This window comes from Myxocyprinus asiaticus, chromosome 34 (genome assembly GCF_019703515.2).
Source record: "Myxocyprinus asiaticus isolate MX2 ecotype Aquarium Trade chromosome 34, UBuf_Myxa_2, whole genome shotgun sequence".
NCBI classification, from domain to species: domain Eukaryota; kingdom Metazoa; phylum Chordata; class Actinopteri; order Cypriniformes; family Catostomidae; genus Myxocyprinus; species Myxocyprinus asiaticus.
In genome coordinates, this window is record NC_059377.1 from 1,228,807 (window position 1) to 1,244,251 (window position 15,445).

Below are 15,445 nucleotides of genomic sequence, written 5' to 3' on the forward strand. Positions count from 1 at the left end.
TATTAATTAATATTTAAATTAAATAATAGAAACTAACACATTACAACCTCACACGGCGCACCATTAAATGAGTGCGCCACGTTCAGGAGGGGGTTTGGTCATTAGCAATAATTAATAATTATCAAAGATAATTATTAATGATTAAAATCAATAGAACATTTATGAGAATCAATGTTAGCTTTTTTAATCCTTTAAATCAACAATTATCAAAGATAATCATTAATTATTAACATCGATGAAACATTGTTTAAAATTAACACTAGCTTATTGATCCTTCAAATTCAACAATCATCAAAGATAATCAATTATCAAAAATCAATAGAATATTAATGAGGATTAATATCACCGGGGCAACACCCTGGAATCAGGGACTAATAATCAGATAGTATAACAGTCTCAATATTAGATTGTTCTCTTAGGAAAATCGACATCCGAAGAGTATCGACCTTCGAAAAGAAAAATGAAGGCTTGAATCCGAGCACTGACATCCCCGTCAGCATTTGACACGGGTGTATGCAAAACAAACCAAAACACTTCTCTTTGAAATATAACAAAGTGTATTTATGCAGTAATATCAATTAATAATCAATACAATGCAGTCAATAAACTTCCGACTTACAACTACAAACTAAACAGTGACATGATTAGATATGGTAACCAAAATAATCCTATAACACATGAGAGGAAAGTGAATGGGTGTGTGAATGGGTGTGTGTGTGTGTGTGTGTGTGTGAAAATGGGTGTGTGTGTGTGTAAGGAGTGACGCGCACAAAATGGCGGACGTGACTCTCGTGGAGAGTACGTCACGCAAGATTTCCAGCCAGAGAATATGGCCGCGAATGTGGGCGGAGAGAAACCGGTTAATGGCATCTGCCCGTTTACCGCGTGTCTCCACTTGTACGATAACTTAGGAACAAAGCTGAGCTTTATCACAAAGTTATCTACTAGCCAAAAGTGTGTGCGAGAATGTTTGTGAGGGGCCACGTGTGTGTGTGTGTGTGTGTGTGTGTGTGTGTGTGTGTGTGGTTAGTATGAGAGTGAGAGAATAAAGTGGCAGCACCAAAGCCGGTTTCGCGATCATGGGAGAGAAAGCAGCTGTTAGTTTATCACTCAGAGACGCGGTGGATGGCTCGTAAACCGTCCCGCGGTCTTTGGTTCTTTAATGGATAAACTCAGTTTGCCGGTCTCACCCGCGATGGCGGAAATACACAACAGTCCAATGTGGTTGGACTACAACACAGCAGATCTCATTCGTGATAACCAGTACATTACAGTAATACCTTGAGTATTATTAGCAGCAATGAGCGGACTCGGCGGTCCGTAAACTATACAAGCAATAACCTTGATACACAAGAATAACACACTATAATATTCTATCTCTGCCCAGACGTAAACCTTTTACTTGAATCATATGAGAACACAGGTAGAATGTGTGTTCATCCGTCCTTTAACTCCGACTCGATTCCTCGAGGCTCGGGTGATGACGGGAGGCCGTTTCCTCGCTCTGTCGGCGGGTGGTACGGCTGCTGATTCTCGTTGGGCTGGCGGAGAAATCAGCAACGTTGACTTGATTGAAGATGGAAGAGAAATCTTTTTCTCTTCACTTCTGCAGGCAAACGGATGAAGATGCGGATTGCTCGGCGATCTCCTTCGGATCCGTTAGAGCGTTCGGTGGAACACAGAGTAATCTCAACATGTCCAGCGAAATGGAGATTGTATGGCCACAGTTTCAAGTTGGATGTTACTTCCTTGTGCCACAAGGCTACACCTGAGAGCAGCGATGAGCTGCGTCTACACACGGTGAGCAAAGTTGCTGGAAGCAATTCCCGAAAGGATCTCAGAGGTATTTCTACTCCTGATGACGTCATGGTTGAGGGATATTCTGTTGTGTGCCTCATCCAATAGGAGTTGAGAGTTTGATCCTTTAGTGAGCAAGGCTTCATGGGATTTGTAGTCTGTTTTGGACTCTCTTTGTTTGATTTTGTCGTGGTTTTTATCAGTAAGATTTATGACTTTGTGTGTGGGCCTCAGTCAGGTTTTACGACTGTGTTAGGCCTGCCTTTGTCTTCTATCTGAATACATGAGGCCCAACAACAGAGAGAAACTGCAAGCTAAGCTGTTTTCCATAGTTTCAGAGTGCATCAGTGTAAATCAGAGTATTAAATCAATAAAAGAATGACTAAATATGTAACACATCATTCATCTCCTCATACATATCTTCATTGGAGGAATCAATTTCCTCCCAATTTGGTCTTTCTGTCCATCCAGGGTAATTGTCATTGTATTGCATTAGACCATTCACATTGATCAGTGTCATCTGTTTTGTTATAGCTCGGATCAAGAATGATTTGATCAATGGTAACACAACAGAATATTATTCCTCTCACAAGAATTGTTGTTTCAATCATTATACCAGTTTTAGCCAACCATGCACCCCTATTTCTTAAACAATTCCATTTAGATTGTTATAAACAAACAAGACAAGCAATCTTAATCTTTAGTCACCACCATGTTTTTTTTTTCCATTCTTCATTACTATTAAAATGTACATGAGTTCAATAAAAGCATAAGTAAAAGTAATAAATCATCTTCCAATCTAAATTAATTATCATACAATCATTCCCAAGTTTGTTTCATACTTCTTTAATAAGTTAGGCACTCCCTTGTCTGCAACAGCTCTCAAAACTTTACCCCCAAAACCAATCTATAAATAATCTTCTACACAGGGTATGATCCCCTGATGGCACAGTGACAGAATTCTTGGTATTTAACACTGTGAAAAGTTGTTTTAGTAAAGCGGTTATTAAAATGCAGTCGGGGTGAGTGGAACTCACAATTTTTTGGGCAGGTCTCTTCCCTCCCTTTTGATGCTTCTGACCTAAGAGCATTCATCCACTTCCTTAAACCCCTATCAAACCTTCTTGGGCAGTTTCCAGGGCGGTGATGCCCTGCCTTAGGTTGCCCCCCTTTTTTGCCATTGGAGAGTCTTACCCGTCATTGGGTCATCACCTCTTGCCACTGGTCTCGATACTGCTCAGTCCTATTGGCCAATCCTTAATAATTTGGTATCAGTAAACAGATATTTTCTTTTCAGGGAGTATCACCTGAGAACCGTCACAGCCAATGGAACCATCTAACACTGCTTAAATATGGAGACAGTTCAAAACATGGTTAAATTCACAAAGCATTATTCAAAATGTAACAATCTATTAAAATTGTCCAAATTAAAACAGAAATAACAATGCTAAAATTGAACTCATTTACAGATCACTAATTTCCATTCTGGTTGTATTTCTGCTACTTTAGCAAACATCACAAAAGACCATGTATCATGGTGGGGACTAACATCAGAACAAAACAAAATAAAGGTAGCCTCTGTCAAGCTTCTAGGAAGCGTAATTTAAAAACATTACCTTAATTCAATAATAGTCTCTAGATTGTTTTAAACCTACATTAAGTGTGTCAGATCAACTTAGAGATGTGCCTTCAAATTCAGCTCTTGTGTTTCTGTTTCAAGCAGACACTTATCAAACTTAGAGTGAGAGATGGGCAGGGGAGAAATTAGGAGTGGGGACATTCCACTCCCTCACGCTTTTTCTAATCTCATTACAGCTATTCCTTCTTTTTTCATTTTAGTATCTCATAATAATATATTTAAGTTATTCTTCAACAGTGAAAATAGTAATAATAACTCTCTTATGTTTACTTTCTCCCTTTCCTTACTCTCTCAGGAGTTATCTCATAAAATAACACAAATCAAGTTTTTAAACTAACAGAAAAGTAAGTAAAAGTTTAAACAGAATAAAGTAGTAAAGAGGCACAATGGAAATTCAAACAAATCTCTTTTCTTGTGCTTTGAAATAATTACTCATTACACTACGTCCTTTTAATTTCACATGACTCTATATCCAAACATTTCAGCACCATTTAACAATAAGATTTTTCAGTTATTATTCTCTTATACTTATCAGTATTTCTTAACAAATTATTCAGTTAAATAGAAGAACCAAAATTCACAGTGCAGAAACTGTATGCCCCTAAAATGATACTTTCATGGATTAACTATGGCAAATAAAAATAGTAGTAATAGAAAAAGACACTCAATCCTTCTTTGTAGCACCCACTAACTTTTTTTTTTTTATTTTTTTTATTTTTTTTTTAAAGTGAGGGTACTCTCTGGAAAATTTGGGGGAGTAACCAACCCAATAGGTAACTCTGGCGTCAAGTTTGTAATATTTACTCTTCAAATCAATAAATCAGTGGTTAGATGCTGGATTTAAATTTAGACCCTCAGAACAATTTAGACATGGGTTTTGAACCCATTGATGGAAGTCTGGTTAGTCATATAAGACTGAAATCAACTTATCCAGAGACATTCATAATTGAGGAAGTTATGATGTTCAATTTAATCTTAACATTTCTCCATGGGTTTCATCCGCCACCATCGACCAATTTTTCCTTAGCATTGTCAATAATTTTTTTACAATCATATACATCAAAGATATTTCTTAATTCTTAAAATCAGAATTTCTAGCACGAATAACTTTTTCCATTATATGCACTTTCAAAAGAAGAAAACTTCTATTTTATTAGATATCAGACCATCTGAGCAAAACTGTTTACAACATTTGCTTACTTTTTTCTCCTTATTGGAGGTTGGAACATAATTTTCCATTTTATCTGGCACGATTGGTCACAGATCAAACCCAAGGAAAAAGATTCACAATGTTGGCAAGGTTGCCACACATAAAAATCAGAAAACCAGGTATTAAGAACACAACTTCAGCAGATTGGAACTGCAAAGAACATGAAATGATCCAAATCATTTTTTTTATTTCTTTTCCTTTCATTTTAGTCTCAAAGGCAGCTTCTCAGGGTACCAATGATCAACCAATGCCTACACTGTATATATAAACCAAAAATGAAAAAAAAAAAAAAAAATACAATTTGGATGATGTCCAGATAAGCAGCAAAGCCAATGTCTCCAAATATTTTAATTATTTTCTAAATTTTTATCTTCATTTATAACTATCCAATACTAGGCCTAATAACTCTTGTTTGCTTTACAACACATTTCTCATGAGAAACTTACATGGACACATATTAGCATCACAGCACAACACATCGCAGCCAGCATAAGCAAGCACAATACAGTCAGTCAACATAAACACATCAACCCACACAGCCTAAATACAACAACAATGCAACTGATTTTGTACACAACTTAATACAACCAACATACTTATTTACATCAACTTATTCAACACAAACATGTTTATAATCTTCAGCACATACTTTGAAATATCCAAATATCTTAACTATCACTATGCCCCTCTTGGGCGACCACACCTCTTGAGTGCCTGCCAATTTCCCTAAATGTAGTGCTATTTTGGGAACAAGGTCAACCATCCATATGGGCTCCATGTTTCTCAGCCAGGTCAAAGGCCAACCATCCATGCAGGCTCCTTATCATTTACTGGTGTCACTGCATTCAGCGTTATTCACAGAATTCAAAACACCCCTCTTCTGGGTGACCTACCAGAGCTGCTCACTTCCGCGCTGCTTAGAAGTGCAGTATCCATAGGATTTGCACGCCCTTGCGTGACCTACCAGAGCTGCTCACCCCTGCACTGCCTAGAGGTGCAGCATCCGTAGGATTTGCATTCTTCAACTTATTTACAAGACATATTTACATTTGCATGCACAGTTTTTTGAAACCTGGAACCCAGTTCTCTATTTCATCCAATTAACCATTTAATTCAGTTCGAGACCGGAAAGGCCTTGATAGAGTTACCACCCAAGCCAGACCTTGCAACAGACCTCACAAAAACACCATTTAAGCTAAATTTGCTTACCTCAGGTTTTTTGGCACTGGTGAGTTTGTGCAGTCAGTGCAAGTAAGCCCACAGCGGCTCCCCTTGGCCCTGTGCCTGTCCCTTCGTAGTCGCCAATTTTATGTTGTGGAGCATGGGGAAGACTTTTCTCCACTCTCTGTAAGAAAACTCTCGAAGTCAGGAGTTCCAGGTGTCAAAGGTTAGAGTTTATTGAGCAAAACAACAAACCCGAGATGTCAGCTGAGATCTGACTGTCTTGCTCAAAACCCTAAGTCTTTATACAGTATTTTATCTAGCATTACCTCATGTCTTTGCTCTCTTAATATTTTTGTATCCAATGGATTCTGTTTCCCACCATTATTTCACAGAGCCTCTGACCTCTTTTTAATAGTGGGAACCTGGCTTTTAGTCCATTTTAAAAAATAACATTTTCAATTCATTTATCATGAAAGCATACATTCTTTTTATTTTTTTTTATTTTTTTTGGGGGGGGGATTTTTTCCCCTTTTTCTCCCAATTTGGAATGCCCAATTCCCAATGCGCTCTAAGTCCTCGTGGCCGCATAGTGATTCGCCTCAGTCTGGGTGGCGGATGACGAATCCTAGTTGCCTCCACGTCTGAGACAGTCAACCCACGCATCTTATCACGTGGCTTGTTGAGCGCATTGCCACGGAGACATAGCGCGTGTGGAAGCTTCACGCCATCCACCGCGGCAACCACGCTCAATTCACCATGTGCCCCACCGAGAACAAACCACATTATAGTGAACACGAGGAGGTTACCCCATGTGATTCTACCCTCCCTAGCAACCGAGCCAATTTGGTTGCTTAGGAGACCTGGCTGGAGTCACTCAGCACGCCCTGGGATTCGAACTAGCGAACTAGCAAACTCCAGGGGTGGTAGCCAGCGTATTTTACCACTGAGCTACCCCATGAAAGCATACATTCTTAATGAATAATACATCACAATCTGAGTATATATAGTTACTTTGATTATTGGTTGTGTCAATCTTTTAACTTTGCTGTACTTTCCCAGAGCTTTCTCATGACTCAGTACCATTGTTCATTGTTGGAATTCCTGAGCATGAAGATATGGTGAAATTCCTGGACGAGCTTTTCCAGAGTCTGCTCGACATAGGCCACAAGCTGGAAATCGAGCAAGCTCACAGATCTGCTGAGGGAGACAGGCCCCGATCGATTCTGGCCAGATTTCTGAAATCATCCAATAAAGATCTCGTGTTGCGCCAGGCGAGGAGTAAAGGGAAGATTTCTTGGAAGAACCATAATATTTTCTTTTTCCCGGACTTTGCGAATTCCACGAGAGAAACACGATCGGTTCAAGGAATGTAAGAAACTCTTACACCAAAAGAAGATTGCCTTTGCATTGATGTTTCCTGCCAAACTGAGAATAGAAACGAAGAATGGTCGCAAAGTATTTACTTGTCCAAAACAGGCACTCTCCTTTATAAATACATTGGAGTGAGTAAGCCATTTGATGTTTCTTATATTATGTTTCTTATATTAGTGGACTCGTGGTTCAGGTACTCTATTATCTGAGGAAGCTGGGTGCCATTTTTGTTTCTTTTTGCGTTGACTGCCTAGCGGCTGGAGTTTTTTTATGGCATAACTCCAAGAAACTTTTGCACGGTCTAAAGTTTTTTTTTCCCCAGCCAGATCGAGAATGGACGCTTTGGATGACCACAAAATATCTACATGCTCACATAAAGGACGTCTTTTATAAAGTTGACGGGCTGAGTAAGTTATGGTGTTTTTTTTTGTTTTTTTTTTTGTTTTTTTTGCGTGGCCTCCGAGTTAGTTTGGCTTTTGATCATCCAAGGAACCGGGATACCAGTTTTGTTTTTCGCACTGGCTCTGCCTAACGGCTGGAGCTTGTTTTGTGGAATTACACTACTTCGGGACAGTTGTGGTTAAATATGTTTGTTCTTTGTGCTTATGCCTTCTAGTAGAATGATTACCTCATCTGCAGCACTCATAACAGCCGGCTCACTGATCATTTGTTTGTCTGTCCGAGGAAACTGAACGGCTTTATATCAGCTGGAGTTTATTTTGTGGAGGAACATACCTTCGAGACAGTTTTGTGAATGAATCTACATGTTTTTTCTGTTATTCTGCCTGTTGGCTGGGGTCTGTTTTACAAAGTATTTTCTGTTATGTAATTGTGCCTCACAAAATTTGAGCAGAAACACCGGACTTGAATAATCCGATGGCAAAGTTGTCGCGGGGGTTCTCGCATGCGTACATGGACTCTTTGAGTTTTAAAGGATTGACACCGGTTGGCGCTGTCGTGCGTGAGATTAATGCGCACGTTTTTCTTTTTTCTGTTTGTTTTGTTCAGGGGGAAGTTCGGGGTTTGATTGTTTCACTAATGGGGAATGTGGTTTGTGTAATCTTGTTTTTGACACACTCATTTTTTTTTTTTTTTTTTTTAATTATTATATCAATATGTCAAATGTTAATGTGAATGGGTTATCTCTCTCCACATGTAATATGAATGGGTTGGGGCACCCCATAAAAAGAAGGAAGGTTATTTCTGTTCTTAAGCTCAAGAAATATGAAATAGTGTTTCTTCAAGAAACGCATCTTTCCCCGCAGGAAGATGAAAAATTTGGGAAGATATGGGGTGGACATGTTTTCTTTAGTGCTGGCTCAAGTAAGAGCAAGGGAGTTATTATATTGATTAATAAACATCTACAATTCAAATGTCTCAAACAGATTAAAGATAAATTAGGAAGAGTCATTGTTGTTTTAGGAGAAATTCAGGGGCAAAGGTTGATTTTGGCTAATGTTTACACACCTAATGTGGATGATCAGGGCTTTTTGTAGATCTTGAAGGGATGTTGCAAGCTGCTGGCACCCCTCATGATATAATACTGGGAGGAGACTTTAATCTTTTGATGGACTCAGTCCTTGATCATAGTGAAGCAAAGTGTGTAGAGCAACACTGACGCTTCACAAGATCTGTAAAAATCTTGGTCTTGTAGATATCTGGCGACTTTTGAACCCATTTGGTAGGGATTATACATTTTTTCATCAGTTCATAAGATTTACTCTAGATTTTTTTTTATTTTCATATCTAAGTCCCTCATTTCATCTGTTGTTGATTGCTCAATTGGAAACATCTTAGTCTCAGATCATACCCTGGTGAAGATACTGCCACATACAGAGAAAAGGAAATCATATAGTTGGCGCTTTAATGTATCCCTTTTGCAAAATCCTGATTTCCAACAAATGTTAAAGACTGAAATCAATGTTTATATGGAGACCAACTGGTCCTCAGTATCCTCTGTGGGCGTGGCTTGGGAGGCACTTAAGGTGGTTCTTAGGGGTCGGATCATACAGTATGCCTCATTTATCAAAAAATCCAAAGCACGAGAACTTGTGGAGTTGGACGGAAATATTAAAAGTGCTGAGGCAGAGCTGAAGCGCCGTATGTCATCTGATGGCCTCAGAGAATCGACCTGATTGAAATACAGGTATAATACTATTTTGTCGCAGAAAATGGAGTTTTGGTTGTTCAGGGCAAGACAGTCATATTTGAGTCAGGGGACAAAGCAGGGAAGCTTTTGGCTAGATATATAAAGCAGAGAGAGTCTTTTTCTACCATTCCCTCAGTGAAATCTGCTGGTGGTGAAATATTTACCTCAGCCATTGATATTAATAATGCCTTTAAAGAATTCTATCTTGATCTCTATAGTTCCACGTCTTCGTCTACTGATGAAGATATTAGAAACTTTGTGGAACCATTATAACTCTCTAAAATGACGAATGAGCAAAAAAATACTCTTGATTCTGAGATAACCTTGGAGGAACCTGACGAGGTAATTAAGTCCTTACCTACAGGCAAGGCTCTGGGGCCAGATAGTTTTGCCGCTGAATTTTTTAGATCTTATGCTACAGAACTGGCTCCACTTTTGTTAGAAGTTTATACTGAATCATTAAAGAATGGAAAGTTTCCGCCAACCATGACACAAGCCCGGATCAGTCTGATTCTTAAAAAGGACAAAGATCCAAGTGTGTGTAAAAGTTACTGTCCAATTTCCCTGATGTTAAAATTCTGGCTAAAATTTTGGCTAACCGATTCAGTAAGGTTATGACATCTCTTATACATATAGATCAGGTGGGGTTTATTCGGGGCTGCAGCTCTTCTGATAACATCAGGCGTTTCATCAATATCATGTGGTCAGTAGCGAATGATCAGTTTCCGGTCGCTGCCATCTCACTTGACGCCGAAAAGGCATTTGATATGGTAGAATGGGATTATCTTTTTAAGATTTTGGAAATGTATGGGTTTGGGAGTACGTCTATCCGTTGGATCAAGTTACTTTATAGACACCCTGTAGCAGCGGTACAAACAAATGGATTAATTTCAGATTATTTTACTCTGGATAGGGGCACCCGTCAGGGTTGCCCTCTTTCCCCATTATTGTTCTGTCTTGCCCTGGAACCATTAGCAGCCGCAATAAGAAAAGATGATGATTTTCCAGGGGTGACTGTGGGAGGTGTGGCACATAAGCTTCTGCTTTATGCAGATGATATTTTATTATTCGTCTCTGACCCCACTAGATCTATGCCTTGCCTCCACAGAATTATTCATTCCTTTTCCAAGTTCTCAGGATACAAAGTCAACTGGCCTAAATCCGAAGCTTTGGCTTTGACAGCGTACTGTCCAGTAACGGCCTTCTAGCCAGGCACCTTCCAGTGGCCCAAACAGGGCATTAAGTATTTGGGCATTTTATTCCCAACAAATTTGTCTGATTTAGTCAGAGTTAATTTTGACCCTTTAATAAAACGCTTTTCGAGCGATGTAGTCAGATGGGCTTCATTACATTTATCGATGATTGGGAAGGTTAATGTTATTAAAATGAGCTGTATTCCAAAATTTATCTACTTGCTACGGTCTCTCCCGGTAGATGTCCCCCTCTCTTATCTCAAGCAATTTGATAGCATAGCGAAGTCTTTCATTTGGAGTGGTATGCGCCCCAGACTACATTTCAATAAATTACATAGACCGATTGACAAAGGTGGGCTAGGCCTACCCAAGATTCTGTTTTATTATTATGCATTCGGTCTCAGACATTTGGCTCATTGGTCGCTTCCACCTGAAAGAGCCCCTCCCTGGTTCTGCATTGAACGAGAACATCTTGCCCCTATTTTGCCATTGCACAGCCTTTCCATCAAACTGAATAGAGAAATTAAATCACACCCCATTATTGCACATTTACACTCAGTATGGACAAAAGTGTCCAGAGTGTTTAATTCAGATTTTTATCTAAATGTTGCCTCGAGCCTATGGCTAAACCCCAAACTATGCATTAATAAGTCCCCTTTTTGTTGGTCTGAGTGGATTGTGAGGGTGGTTAATACACTCGGTGATCTTTACGAGAGCGGTGTGATGAGATCCTTTGAAAATCTGGTTCAATATTTTGGGATCCCCAGATCTCAGTTTTTTAGGTATCTTCAGTTACGCCATTTGCTCTGTACTATTTGTGGGAGTAGCATACACCCCCCTAAAGCAGCAGATGCTCTAGGAGAGGTGATTTCTGCTTTTGGAAAGGGCCATGAGGCATCAGTGTATTACTCCTTATTAATTCAGAGTCTGGGGGATGGAGTCTCAACCACTCTCAAGAGATTATGGGAGAAAGATTTAAACCTGGAATTGGAGGAGAGAGAATGGGCTAGGATTTTAAAAAACATAAAAACTGCATCGAGAGATGCAAGGGTGCACCTTATACAATTCAAGATTTTACATCGGTTCTATTGGACCCCCTCTAAATTGTATAGGCTTGGTCTTAAAGACACACCCACCTGCTGGCAATGCCAATCAGAGGAAGGAGACATGGCCCATGTTTTTTGGTGGTGCACTGAGATTCAGGAATTTTGGTTGAAAGTACAGAGTGTTCTGTGTGAAGTGTTGGGCATTCGGATTTCATTTTGCCCCAGACTCTGTGTTTTGGGTGATGGGGCAGTCATTGACATAGGTGATAAATACATAAAAAATTGGGTCCTCACCAGTGCGATGATAGGCAGGCAGATTGTTTTAAGGGGTTGGGAGCACCCTCAATTCGGGAGTGGTGCGAGGAGATGGGAAGGGTGGCAGCCTTCGAGGAGGTAACATGTAGAAGGCTGGGGATATGGGATTCTTTTATTGGGAAATAAGGTAGATATTTGACGTTTTTGGGGGGCTCTCGCAGTGGGTCTGTGGAGAGAGAGGTATAGTTTAGAGTTGTATGTTTATTATAGGTGTATGTGTACAGTGCATCCGGAAAGTATTCACAGCGCTTCACTTTTTCCACATTTTGTTATGTTACAGCCTTATTCCAAAATGGACTAAATTCATTATTTTCCTCAAAATTCTACAAACAATACCCCATAATGACAACGTGAAAGAAGTCTGTTTGAAATCTTTGCAAATTTATTACAAATAAAAAACGAAAAAAATCACATGTACATAAGTATTCACAGCCTTTGCCATGACACTCAAAATTGAGCTCAGGTGCATCCTGTTTCCACTGATCATCCTTGAGATGTTTCTACAACTTGATTGGAGTCCACCTGTGGTAAATTCAGTTGATTGGACATGATTTGGAAAGGCACACACCTGTCTATATAAGGTCCCACAGTTAACAGTGCATGTCAGAGCACAAACCAAGCCATGAAGTCCAAGGAATTGTCTGTAGACCTCCGAGACAGGATTGTATCGAGGTACAGATCTGGGGAAGTGTACAGAAAAATTTCTGCTGCATTGAAGGTCCCAATGAGCACAGTGGCCTCCATCATCCGTAAATGGAAGAAGTTTGGAACCACCAGGACTCTTCCTAGAGCTGGCCGCCTGGCCAGACTGAGCGATCGGGGGAGAAGGGCCTTAGTCTGGGAGGTGATCAAGAACCTGATGGTCACTCTGACAGAGCTTCAGCGTTTCTCTGTGGAGAGAGGAGAACCTTCCAGAAGAACAACCATCTCTGCAGCACTCCACCAATCAGGCCTGTATGGTAGAGTGGCCAGACGGAAGCCACTCCTCAGTAAAAGGCACATGACAGCCCGCCTGGAGTTTGCCAAAAGGCACCAGAAGGACTCTCAGACCATGAGAAACAAAGATTGAACTCTTTGGCCTGAATGGCAAGCGCCATACCAGGCACTGCTCATCACCTGGCCAATACCATCCCTACAGTGAAGCATGGTGGTGGCAGCATCATGCTGTGGGGATGTTTTTCAGCGGCAGGAACTGGGAGACTAGTCAGGATCGAGGGAAAGATGAATGCAGCAATGTACAGAGACATCCTTGATGAAAAAATGCTCCAGAGCACTCTGGACCTCAGACTGGGGTGAAGGTTCATCTTCCAACAGGACAACGACCCTAAGCACACAGCCAAGATGATAAAGGAGTGGCTATGGGACAACTCTGTGAATGTCCTTGAGTGGCCCAGCCAGAGCCCAGACTTGAACCCGATTGAACATCTAAATAATTAATAATTTTCTTTATTTATCACACATTATACATTTGCACATATACAGTGAAATTCTTCTTTTTCACATATCCCAGCTAGGCTGGGGTCAGAGTGCAGGGTCAGCCATGATACGGCGCCCCTGGAGCAGATAGGGTCAAGGGCCTTGCTCAAGGGCCCAACGGTGGCATCTTGGCAGTGCTGGGGCTTGAACCCCGGACCTTCTGATCAGTAACCCAGAGCCTTAACTGCAGAGCTACCACTGCCCTTTCACATCTCTGGAGAGATCTGAAAATGGCTGTGCACCGACACTCCCCATCCAACCTGATGGAGCTTGAGAGGTCCTGTGAAGAAGAATGGGAGAAACTGCCCAAAAATAGGTGTGCCAAGCTTGTAGCATCATACTCAAAAAGACTTGAGGCTGTAATTGGTGCCAAAGGTGCTTCAACAAAGTACTGAGCAAAGGCTGTGAATACTTATGTACATGTGATTTTTTTTTTATTTATTTATTTTTTTTCATTTTTTATTTGTAGTAAATTTGCAAAGATTTCAAACAAACTTCTTTCACGTTGTCATTATGGGGTATTGTTTGTAGAATTTTGAGGAAAATAATTCATTTAATCAATTTTGGAATAAGGCTGTAACATAACAAAATGTGGAAAAAGTGAAGCGCTGTGAATACTTTCCGGATGCACTGTATGTGTGTATGTATGTGTGTGTGTGTGTGTATATATATATATATATATATATATATATATATATATATACAGGTGCATCTCAATAAATTAGAATGTCGTGGAAAAGTTCATTTATTTCGGTAATTCAACTCAAATTGTGAAACTCGTGTATTAAATAAATTCAATGCGCACAGACTGAAGTAGTTTAAGTCTTTGGTTCTTTTAATTGTGATGATTTTGGCTCACATTTAACAAAAACCCACCAATTCACTATCTCAAAAAATTAGAATATGGTGACATGCCAATCAGCTAATCAACTCAAAACACCTGCAAAGGTTTCCTGAGCCTTCAAAATGGTCTCTCAGTTTGGTTCACTGGGCTACACAATCATGGGGAAGACTGCTGATCTGACAGATCAATAATTGACACCCTTCACAAGGAGGGTAAGCCACAAACATTCATTGCCAAAGAAGCTGGCTGTTCACAGAGTGCTGTATCCAAGCATGTTAACAGAAAGTTGAGTGGAAGGAAAAAGTGTGGAAGAAAAAGATGCACAACCAACCGAGAGAACCGCAGCCTTATGAGGATTGTCAAGCAAAATCGATTCAAGAATTTGGGTGAACTTCACAAGGAATGGACTGAGGCTGGGGTCAAGGCATCAAGAGCCACCACACACAGACATGTCAAGGAATTTGGCTACAGTTGTTGTATTCCTCTTGTTAAGCCACTCCTGAACCACAGACAACATCAGAGGCGTCTTACCTGGGCTAAGGAGAAGAAGAACTGGACTGTTGCCCAGTGGTCCAAAGTCCTCTTTTCAGATGAGAGCAAGTTTTGTATTTCATTTGGAAACCAAGGTCCTAGAGTCTGGAGGAAGGGTGGAGAAGCTCATAGCCCAAGTTGCTTGAAGTCCAGTGTTAAGTTTCCACAGTCTGTGATGATTTGGGGTGCAATGTCATCTGCTGGTGTTGGTCCATTGTGTTTTTTGAAAACCAAAGTCACTGCACCCATTTACCAAGAAATTTTGGAGCACTTCATGCTTCCTTCTGCTGACCAGCTTTTTAAAGATGCTGATTTCATTTTCCAGCAGGATTTGGCACCTGCCCACACTGCCAAAAGCACCAAAAGTTGGTTAAATGACCATGGTGTTGGTGTGCTTGACTGGCCAGCAAACTCACCAGACCTGAACCCCATAGAGAATCTATGGGGTACTGTCAAGAGGAAAATGAGAAACAAGAGACCAAAAAATGCAGATGAGCTGAAGGCCACTGTCAAAGAAACCTGGGCTTCCATACCACCTCAGCAGTGCCACAAACTGATCACCTCCATGCCACGCCAAATTGAGGCAGTAATTAAAGCAAAAGGAGCCCCTGCCAAGTATTGAGTACATATACAGTAAATGAACATACTTTCCAGAAGGCCAACAATTCACTAAAAATGTTTTTTTATTGGTCTTATGATGTATTCTAATT